Source organism: Silene latifolia, chromosome 3, assembly GCF_048544455.1.
Source record: "Silene latifolia isolate original U9 population chromosome 3, ASM4854445v1, whole genome shotgun sequence".
Taxonomy (NCBI): domain Eukaryota; kingdom Viridiplantae; phylum Streptophyta; class Magnoliopsida; order Caryophyllales; family Caryophyllaceae; genus Silene; species Silene latifolia.
Genome location: NC_133528.1, coordinates 94,626,999 through 94,638,797, shown reverse-complemented (window position 1 = coordinate 94,638,797; position 11,799 = coordinate 94,626,999). Strand labels below are relative to the sequence as shown.

At 35.7% G+C, this 11,799-nt stretch overlaps 1 long non-coding RNA gene across 1 annotated transcript; it reads right to left on the bottom strand.

The window, feature by feature from the left end:
- Positions 1-7,734: 7,734 nt before the first annotated feature.
- Positions 7,735-11,016, bottom strand: LOC141646179 (uncharacterized). Its single transcript, XR_012545407.1, has 3 exons — positions 10,957-11,016; positions 10,791-10,862; positions 7,735-7,874 (listed from the first exon to the last, which is right to left on the bottom strand). It is a non-coding gene; the product is annotated as an uncharacterized LOC141646179 (long non-coding RNA).
- Between the last annotated feature and the right edge of the window lie 783 nt (positions 11,017-11,799).

Below are 11,799 nucleotides of genomic sequence, written 5' to 3'. Positions count from 1 at the left end.
ACAAAACAGAGAAGTGGGAATGCTAAAATCCCAACTTCTGTCATTACTTGATGGGAACAAGACATATCATTGTTAGCCTATAAAATACAATGGAATTCAGCATGCTTCATGCTTTTACGAAAACCACAATACGAAAAATACTCAAGGAGTTTAAGGAAGACAATCCAAGTCCGAAAACAGTCCAAGACCAAATAAACGATTCCAAACCAGTCTACGTTAAGAGCTCATTGCGACGGAAATTAGCATACAAATGAGGAAAAGCATAAAGAATCAAACTTTATCAAACAAGGGTATATATGAGACGACAAGCAAGACGGAAATTCGACATTTGTCGAGTAACCTATCACCGTTACCTTAACTTTCTTCAATCTTCGAGAGAAAGGTCTATTATGAACGAGTTTCCTTCTGGGTCCTCAAAGCTTCACCTAGAAATCGTAATAACAGCCGAGATTAGCTTAAAAACGTTACATTCATGAGACGGGTCGAGATGAAAACTCCACAAGACTATGTCTTTCTTACCTTAAAAGATGAAGGAAGAGATAAGGAGAAGAATGGTACAAAAATTAAGAGGAATGGTGAATGAACGAAGTCGAAATCTAAGTTTTTGTGTAGACGAAGTTGGCGTTAAAGGCTCTGTCTGAAATTTTGGTTTTCCTTAGCTGCGTTTTTGTTGGACAGGAAATGCCAAAAGGAGAAGGAGGGTCAGGGGGTTGGTGGGTTTGGATTGGTCCAAAATTTGTGAGAGTGGGTGTAAAACAATATTGATATTTTAGTTGGGTGCTCAAATTGAGAAATGAGTTGTCGATACGGGATAGGTCGGGATAGATTAGTCTAGTCTCACATGGGAACATGTGACGGTCTTTTGCTAGACGGATATTCGTCTTAAACCTACTATAATTTAAGACGGACTTTATTATTAATACGTAATTATTATTATTAATACTATCCGACTAAAATACGTATTTTTATATAAAATAAGCTTTTATATATTACTTTTATAAAAATCGTGTTTAATATAAATAAATCAAGTTAATTAATTTAAAAATATAAAATAAAGTCATTAAACGGTTAAATAAATTATAAACGTAAAAATGAGAATTTCGCGGGTGTTACAATCACTCCACCTTTTAAAAAGTTTCGTCCTCGAAACTTGAAGGTAGAAAATGAAAGGTTATAAAGATAAGGCCAAACTTTTTGAAATCGGTAACTAAAACATTAAAAGGTTACGTATAGTAAAATTTAAAAGTTCCTTCAAAATTTTCAAGTAAAATTTTCCAACAAAGATGCATTCTCGTCAAAGGAACGAAAGTGTTCTCGTTGCGCATTCAAGAACATCACACTCCAAATCGGAGATAAGGTCAAAAACCAAATCATTTGCAGAAATTCAAAGTCAAAATACTTCCAAAAATATTTATGGAGAGTTTTCCAAGTAATAGTCTCATTCATGGAACGAAATTGCTCTTGTCGTGCACACAAGAACGCTAACTTTCCAAGTCAAAGACAAGTTTTAAACAGAAATCATTCATCGATAAGCGCAGGACAAGTTATTAGACGCCTTTAATAACGAGTCCTAACATTCCATCAACTTTAAAAACAATCGAAAAAGGTAATCCGCTCAAATTTTCTTTTGCAAAAGTCAAAACAAAAATAAAAGTTTCACTTTAAACAAAAAAAGGACTCAGTTTCTTGAAATTATAACATTAAACTTTGACAAGGAATCATAAATAAATCAAAGTTAGTTAGAAATTGAGCAAAATTAAAAGTAATCTCGGGTTTAGTAATTAAAAATCAATAAAAAGAAGTTATACTCAAGAACAAAAGAGAATTAAATCAAATTTTCATTTTCAAACCTTTAAAATAGGTAAAGTTTTGTAAAAGTGATATAAATTTTTAATAACAAACCAAAATGGTAGTTGAAATATTAAGAAATTGTACAAAATGAAAAGCAACTTAGAAATCATAAATACAAAGCACGCTAAAAGAATTTAAACTTATCCAATAAAGAGCTATGACGAACTTCCTCGGGGTAAGAGTCGAGGTAAGGTCAACAAGGATGTCAAAGATAGAATTTTTCTTAAGCCTCTAGACTAGATTCAAAAAGGAAAGCATAACCAAAAGAGTAGGAGATGCATGAATGATAAAGCTTATGGTCAAGGAACAGGGAAGGGTACGAAGGTGAATCGAGAGGAAAGATTCAAAACAATAATTCCAAGGGTAAAACGGAATGAATGATATGAGAGGAACTCCCAAGGTAAAACAAAAAGGAGTTTAGAAGAAGGATGAGTATCATGGGATAAATTCAAACTAAGTTTGGGGTACACGTGTGTGCGTCGGGAGCAACAAAGGCTCTGATACCAACTGTGTGAACCCCGAATAACGCGGAAAATATAACTTATAAAATGCGGAATTTTAGGAAAATTTTGAAACTTTTAAAGTTTATAAAGCGCGGGTTCATAAGAATCTAAAAGATAAATAAAGAATGCGGAAATAAAGATTAAATTATACAAACGCGATAGTCAAAGGTGAGGGAAATTATATCCCTCGAATGACAAAATGATAAATGGTGAGTCTAAGCAATCCTAATAAACCAACTACTAGTCCAAGGTTTAGTTCTCGCTAGCCCACACGTCTTCCCCACGTAAGCATCTTCACAACCTGTCATTCATGTAAATATGAACGCCACAGTCAGTGGGGAGTAACTCAAGGTTCTCCCAGCCACAAAATGTCGAAACACAGATAAACAAGAACATATTAGAACATCATGAATATAAACATTTGATTCAAGTATTGAAACATGAGACTAACATTCAAAACATGCGTAGTCAATCATAGATAAGGCATATGATACATACATATGAGACGATCTAACTAAAACGTCATAAATGATAATACAACTATAAACACGATAGAATATCATATGTCACGGATAAATAAGATTAACATCATAAAACATGTAAATGGAAACCTTAGCCATGAACTTGAAAACCAAATAACATACGATACACGAAGTGGGACTACTAACATCACATAATAAGCAAAGCATCCGCTCGAGAGGCTACCTTTAAAGCATGTCCGAGATACAAATCCTTAAGTACCTTGGCTTAGCGGTTACCTTTAAAACATGTCCAAGGCACGACCTCTAAAGTATATGGCTCAGCGGTTACCTTTAAAACATGTCCAAATATTACAAACAAGTGTCGGACTCAGAGGTTACCTTTAAAACATGTCCGAGACACAACATATAAAGTATCTGGCTCAGCGGTTACCTTTAAAACATGTCCAAATACTACAAACAAGTACCCGACTCAGAGGTTACCTTTAAAACATGTCCGAGGTACAACAAACAAGTATCTGGCTCAGCGGTTACCTTTAAAACATGGCCAAATACAACAAACAAGTGTCCGACTCAGAGGTTACCTTTAAAACATGTCCGAGACACAACAAACAAGTATCTGGCTCAGCGGTTACCTTTAAAAAATGGCCAAATATAACAAACAAGTATCCGACTCAGAGGTTACCTTTAAAACATGTCCGAGACACAACAAACAAGTATCTGGCTCAGCGGTTACCTTTAAAACATGGCCAAATACAACAAATAAGTGTCCGACTCAGAGGTTACCTTTAAAACATGTCCGAGACACAACAAACAAGTATCTGGCTCAGCGGTTACCTTTAAAACATGGCCAAATACAACAAACAAGTACAACAAACACACACAACAAACAAGCACATAGAACGGGATTATTAATGTCACATTCATACCTATGGCTTGCATCTCACCATAAGTGCGGATGAGAACATCAATCCCGACGACCTTATCGCAACTAGAGGGCCTATGGCTCGCCCCTAGCATCCGATAGGACCGTGACTCAGGGACGGGATGATTAATGTCACATTCATACTTACGGTCTGCATCACCATGAGTACGGATGGGAACATCACTCCCGACGAATCATATCGCAACTAGAGGGCCTCTGGCTCACCCCTAGTATCCGATAGGACCAAGACTCAGGATCGAGATGATAATGTCACATTCATACTTATGGTCTGCATCACCATGAGTACGGATGGGAACATCACTCCCGACGTTCATACCGCAACTAGAGGGCCTCAGGCTCACCCCTAGTATTCCGGTAGAACCAAGACTCTCACAACCGAACAATACTAGACATTATCTAAAATACGACTCACTACAAGTAACTACTTATAATAAATATCTCATACTTGTATTATATTAATAAATATTCCATTTCATAATTTAACATGTTGGTTAAATAAAATATAACAAGTGATAATGAATAATTTACGTTATATAAAATTATGGAATAAACTGTGACCAACTCAAGTGACTCATTTATGAGCCCAAGACATAAACTATACGTGGCCCATTAAATGGGACATACTAAATCTAACACCCTAATCATGTGAAGTCCAACCTATGATTTATGTGAGTCCAATAAGTGGCATACAACAAGCCCAAACACTTAATCATGTACAACCCAAAAGTTTAGTCATATGAAGTCCACCCATTTACTTATATAAAACCCAACAATCAAAATATAATGAATCCATTTGGTGCAACAAAGAGAGCCCAAAACTAAGGAGTAGTGAGCCCAACATATCATGAATGAATATGTAAAAGAACGATGTTAACGAATTGCGTTATATAAGGCATGAGACGGAACTTAATTATTCGAATAAACCAAACTTGCGCCCAAAATAATTCACGAAACGATTCAACATGTCATTTCATATACAAATGAAATAATTAAATAATGAATTTCACGGTTATAACTCATGTGAGAAAATATATAAATGAACGATATTTAATTGTTTCAAATAACCCGAACTTTGCGCCAAGAGCACCTATATAACCACGGCTCAAAGGACCGTTTGGGCACCCCCAAACACCACCATTACAACCCGAATGCCCAGTTTTGGGTCCTCTTAAACCCGACTCAAACACTCATTTTGGAACCAAAATTAAGACGGAAAATTTTAAGCATGAGTAAGACGTAAACATTACAAAACACACAGGAGAATAACCCATTTTTATACGAATGGGTAACCATGTAAACTCGAGTTTAGCAATTTCCTTCAACAACCGTTATAAGACGGATTCACATTTCATTTACGACACTAATTCTCCCTTTAACAAATGCGACCAACAATTCTATCTAAAGCTGGAGGAAGGGGAAGGGTACACAGGAAAAGTAAACACAAAACAGAGAAGTGGGAATGCTAAAATCCCAACTTCACGTCATTACTTGATGGGAACAAGACATATCATTGTTAGCCTATAAAATACAATGGAATTCAGCATGCTTCATGCTTTTACGAAAACCACAATACGAAAAATACTCAAGGAGTTTAAGGAAGACAATCCAAGTCCGAAAACATCCAAGACCAAATAAACGATTCCAAACCAGTCCACGTTAAGAGCTCATTGCGACGGAAATTAGCATACAAATGAGGAAAAGCATAAAGAATCAAACTTTATCAAACAAGGGTATATATGAGACGACAAGCAAGACGGAAATTCGACATTTGTCGAGTAACCTATCACCGTTACCTTAACTTTCTTCAATCTTCGAGAGAAAGGTCTATTATGAACGAGTTTCCTTCTGGGTCCTCAAAGCTTCACCTAGAAATCGTAATAACAGCCGAGATTAGCTTAAAAACGTTACATTCATGAGACGGGTCGAGATGAAAACTCCACAAGACTATGTCTTTCTTACCTTAAAAGATGAAGGAAGAGATAAGGAGAAGAATGGTACAAAAATTAAGAGGAATGGTGAATGAACGAAGTCGAAATCTAAGTTTTTGTGTAGACGAAGATGGCGTTAAAGGCTCTGTCTGAAATTTTGGTTTTCCTTAGCTGCGTTTTTGTTGGACAGGAAATGCCAAAAGGAGAAGGAGGGTCAGGGGGTTGGTGGGTTTGGATTGGTCCAAAATTTGTGAGAGTGGGTGTAAAACAATATTGATATTTTAGTTGGGTGCTCAAATTGAGAAATGAGTTGTCGATACGGGATAGGTCGGGATAGATTAGTCTAGTCTCACATGGGAACATGTGACGGTCTTTTGCTAGACGGATATTCGTCTTAAACCTACTATATTTTAAGACGGACTTTATTATTAATACGTAATTATTATTATTAATACTATCCGACTAAAATACGTATTTTTATATAAAATAAGCTTTTATATATTACTTTTATAAAAATCGTGTTTAATATAAATAAATCAAGTTAATTAATTTAAAAATATAAAATAAAGTCATTAAACGGTTAAATAAATTATAAACGTAAAAATGAGAATTTCGCGGGTGTTACAATCACTCCACCTTTTAAAAAGTTTCGTCCTCGAAACTTGAAGGTAGAAAATGAAAGGTTATAAAGATAAGGCCAAACTTTTTGAAATCGGTAACTAAAACATTAAAAGGTTACGTATAGTAAAATTTAAAAGTTCCTTCAAAATTTTCAAGTAAAATTTTCCAACAGTACCAGATTCTCGTCAAAGGAACGAAAGTGTTCTCGTTGCGCATTCAAGAACATCACACTCCAAATCGGAGATAAGGTCAAAAACCAAATCATTTGCAGAAATTCAAAGTCAAAATACTTCCAAAAATATTTATGGAGAGTTTTCCAAGTAATAGTCTCATTCATGGAACGAAATTGCTCTTGTCGTGCACACAAGAACGCTAACTTTCCAAGTCAAAGACAAGTTTTAAACAGAAATCATTCATCGATAAGCGCAGGACAAGTTATTAGACGCCTTTAATAACGAGTCCTAACATTCCATCAACTTTAAAAACAATCGAAAAAGGTAATCCGCTCAAATTTTCTTTTGCAAAAGTCAAAACAAAAATAAAAGTTTCACTTTAAACAAAAAAAGGACTCAGTTTCTTGAAATTATAACATTAAACTTTGACAAGGAATCATAAATAAATCAAAGTTAGTTAGAAATTGAGCAAAATTAAAAGTAATCTCGGGTTTAGTAATTAAAAATCAATAAAAAGAAGTTATACTCAAGAACAAAAGAGAATTAAATCAAATTTTCATTTTCAAACCTTTAAAATAGGTAAAGTTTTGTAAAAGTGATATAAATTTTTAATAACAAACCAAAATGGTAGTTGAAATATTAAGAAATTGTACAAAATGAAAAGCAACTTAGAAATCATAAATACAAAGCACGCTAAAAGAATTTAAACTTATCCAATAAAGAGCTATGACGAACTTCCTCGGGGTAAGAGTCGAGGTAAGGTCAACAAGGATGTCAAAGATAGAATTTTTCTTAAGCCTCTAGACTAGATTCAAAAAGGAAAGCATAACCAAAAGAGTAGGAGATGCATGAATGATAAAGCTTATGGTCAAGAACAGGGGAAGGGTACGAAGGTGAATCGAGAGGAAAGATTCAAAACAATAATTCCAAGGGTAAAACGGAATGAATGATATGAGAGGAACTCCCAAGGTAAAACAAAAAGGAGTTTAGAAGAAGGATGAGTATCATGGGATAAATTCAAACTAAGTTTGGGGTACACGTGTGTGCGTCGGGAGCAACAAAGGCTCTGATACCAACTGTGAACCCCCGCAATAACGCGGAAAATATAACTTATAAAATGCGGAATTTTAGGAAAATTTTGAAACTTTTAAAGTTTATAAAGCGCAGGTTCATAAGAATCTAAAAGATAAATAAAGAATGCGGAAATAAAGATTAAATTATACAAACGCGATAGTCAAAGGTGAGGGAAATTATATCCCTCGAATGACAAAATGATAAATGGTGAGTCTAAGCAATCCTAATAAACCAACTACTAGTCCAAGGTTTAGTTCTCGCTAGCCCACACGTCTTCCCCACGTAAGCATCTTCACAACCTGTCATTCATGTAAACATGAACGCCACAGTCAGTGGGGAGTAACTCAAGGTTCTCCCAGCCACAAAATGTCGAAACACAGATAAACAAGAACATATTAGAACATCATGAATATAAACATTTGATTCAAGTATTGAAACATGAGACTAACATTCAAAACATGCGTAGTCAATCATAGATAAGGCATATGATACATACATATGAGACGATCTAACTAAAACGTCATAAATGATAATACAACTATCAACACGATAGAATATCATATGTCACTGATAAATAAGATTAACATCATAAAACATGTAAATGGAAACCTTAGCCATGAACTTGAAAACCAAATAACATACGATACACGAAGTGGGACTACTAACATCACATAATAAGCAAAGCATCCGGCTCAGAGGCTACCTTTAAAGCATGTCCGAGATACAAATCCTTAAGTACCTTGGCTCAGCGGTTACCTTTAAAACATGTCCAAGGCACGACCTCTAAAGTATATGGCTCAGCGGTTACCTTTAAAACATGTCCAAATATTACAAACAAGTGTCCGACTCAGAGGTTACCTTTAAAACATGTCCGAGACACAACATATAAAGTATCCGCTCGGCGGTTACCTTTAAAACATGTCCAAATACTACAAACAAGTACCCGACTCGAGGGTTACCTTTAAAACATGTCCGAGGTACAACAAACAAGTATCCTGCTCAAATGGTTACCTTTAAAACATGGCCAAATACAACAAACAAGTGTCCGACTCGAGGTTACCTTTAAAACATGTCCGAGACACAACAAAAAGTATCCGCTCGGATTTACCTTTAAAAAATGGCCAAATATAACAAACAAGTGTCCGACTCAGAGGTTACCTTTAAAACATGTCCGAGACACAACAAACAAGTATCTGGCTCAGCGGTTACCTTTAAAACATGGCCAAATACAACAAATAAGTGTCCGACTCAGAGGTTACCTTTAAAACATGTCCGAGACACAACAAACAAGTATCTGGCTCAGCGGTTACCTTTAAAACATGGCCAAATACAACAAACAAGTACAACAAACACACACAACAAACAAGCACATAGAACGGGATTATTAATGTCACATTCATACCTATGGCTTGCATCTCACCATAAGTGCGGATGAGAACATCAATCCCGACGACCTTATCGCAACTAGAGGGCCTATGGCTCGCCCCTAGCATCCGATAGGACCGTGACTCAGGGACGGGATGATTAATGTCACATTCATACTTACGGTCTGCATCACCATGAGTACGGATGGGAACATCACTCCCGACGAATCATATCGCAACTAGAGGGCCTCTGGCTCACCCCTAGTATCCGATAGGACCAAGACTCAGGGTCGAGATGATAATGTCACATTCATACTTATGGTCTGCATCACCATGAGTACGGATGGGAACATCACTCCCGACGTTCATACCGCAACTAGAGGGCCTCAGGCTCACCCCTAGTATTCCGGTAGAACCAAGACTCTCACAACCGAACAATACTAGACATTATCTAAAATACGACTCACTACAAGTAACTACTTATAATAAATATCTCATACTTGTATTATATTAATAAATATTCCATTTCATAATTTAACATGTTGGTTAAATAAAATATAACAAGTGATAATGAATAATTTACGTTATATGAAATTATGGAATAAACTGTGACCAACTCAAGTGACTCATTTATGAGCCCAAGACATAAACTATACGTGGCCCATTAAATGGGACATACTAAATCTAACACCCTAATCATGTGAAGTCCAACCTATGATTTATGTGAGTCCAATAAGTGGCATACAACAAGCCCAAACACTTAATCATGTACAACCCAAAAGTTTAGTCATATGAAGTCCACCCATTTACTTATATAAAACCCAACAATCAAAATATAATGAATCCATTTGGTGCAACAAAGAGAGCCCAAAACTAAGGAGTAGTGAGCCCAACATATCATGAATGAATATGTAAAAGAACGATGTTAACGAATTGCGTTATATAAGGCATGAGACGGAACTTAATTATTCGAATAAACCAAACTTGCGCCCAAAATAATTCACGAAACGATTCAACATGTCATTTCATATACAAATGAAATAATTAAATAATGAATTTCACGGTTATAATTCATGTGAGAAAATATATAAATGAACGATATTTAATTGTTTCAAATAACCCGAACTTTGCGCCAAGAGCACCTATAACCACGGCTCAAAGGACCGTTTGGGCAGCCCCCAAACAGCCACCATTACAACCCGAACAGCCCAGTTTTGGGTCCTCTTAAACCCGACTCAAACACTCATTTTGGAACCAAAAATAAGACGGAAAATTTTAAGCATGAGTAAGACGTAAACATTACAATACACACAGGAGAATAACCCATTTTTATACGAATGGGTAACCATGTAAACTCGAGTTTAGCAATTTCCTTCAACAACCGTTATAAGACGGATTCACATTTCATTTACGACACTAATTCTCCCTTTAACAAATGCGACCAACAATTCTTTCTAAAGCTGGAGGTAGGGGAAGGGTACACAGGAAAAGCAAACACAAAACAGAGAAGTGGGAATGCTAAAATCCCAACTTCTGTCATTACTTGATGGGAACAAGACATATCATTGTTAGCCTATAAAATACAATGGAATTCAGCATGCTTCATGCTTTTACGAAAACCACAATACGAAAAATACTCAAGGAGTTTAAGGAAGACAATCCAAGTCCGAAAACAGTCCCGAAGACCAAATAAACAGTTCCAAACCAGTCCACGTTAAGAGCTCATTGCGACGGAAATTAGCATACAAATGAGGAAAAGCATAAAGAATCAAACTTTATCAAACAAGGGTATATATGAGACGACAAGCAAGACGGAAATTCGACATTTGTCGAGTAACCTATCACCGTTACCTTAACTTTCTTCAATCTTCGAGAGAAAGGTCTATTATGAACGAGTTTCCTTCTGGGTCCTCAAAGCTTCACCTAGAAATCGTAATAACAGCCGAGATTAGCTTAAAAACGTTACATTCATGAGACGAGTCGAGATGAAAACTCCACAAGACTATGTCTTTCTTACCTTAAAAGATGAAGGAAGAGATAAGGAGAAGAATGGTACAAAAATTAAGAGGAATGGTGAAGGAACGAAGTCGAAATCTAAGTTTTTGTGTAGACGAAGATGGCGTTAAAGGCTCTGTCTGATATTTTGGTTTTCTTTAGCTGCATTTTTGTTGGACAGGAAATGCCAAAAGGAGAAGGAGGGTCAGGGGGTTGGTGGGTTTGGATTGGTCCAAAATTTGTGAGAGTGGGTGTAAAACAATATTGATATTTTAGTTGGGTGCTCAAATTGAGAAATGAGTTGTCGATACGGGATAGGTCGGGATAGATTAGTCTAGTCTCACATGGGAACATGTGACGGTCTTTTGCTAGACGGATATTCGTCTTAAACCTACTATAATTTAAGACGGACTTTATTATTAATACGTAATTATTATTATTAATACTATCCGACTAAAATACGTATTTTTATATAAAATAAGCTTTTATATATTACTTTTATAAAAATCGTGTTTAATATAAATAAATCAAGTTAATTAATTCAAAAATATAAAATAAAGTCATTAAACGGTTAAATAAATTATAAACGTAAAAATGAGAATTTCGCGGGTGTTACAGTAATCATATGTGATTCTTTAGGGCACGATTGAAATCGAGCACAAACACATACACTAAACATTATATCTGGTCTAGATGTAGTTAAATTGAGAAGTGAGCTAATCATACCTCGATAAGTTGTCTCATCAACAAACTTACCATCTTCATCTTTGGTTAAGTTTTTATCTATGACCATTTGAGTGGACATAGAGTGAGAGTTTTCCATACCAAATTTCCTAATTAGCTCTTTGATGTATTTCTGTTGGTG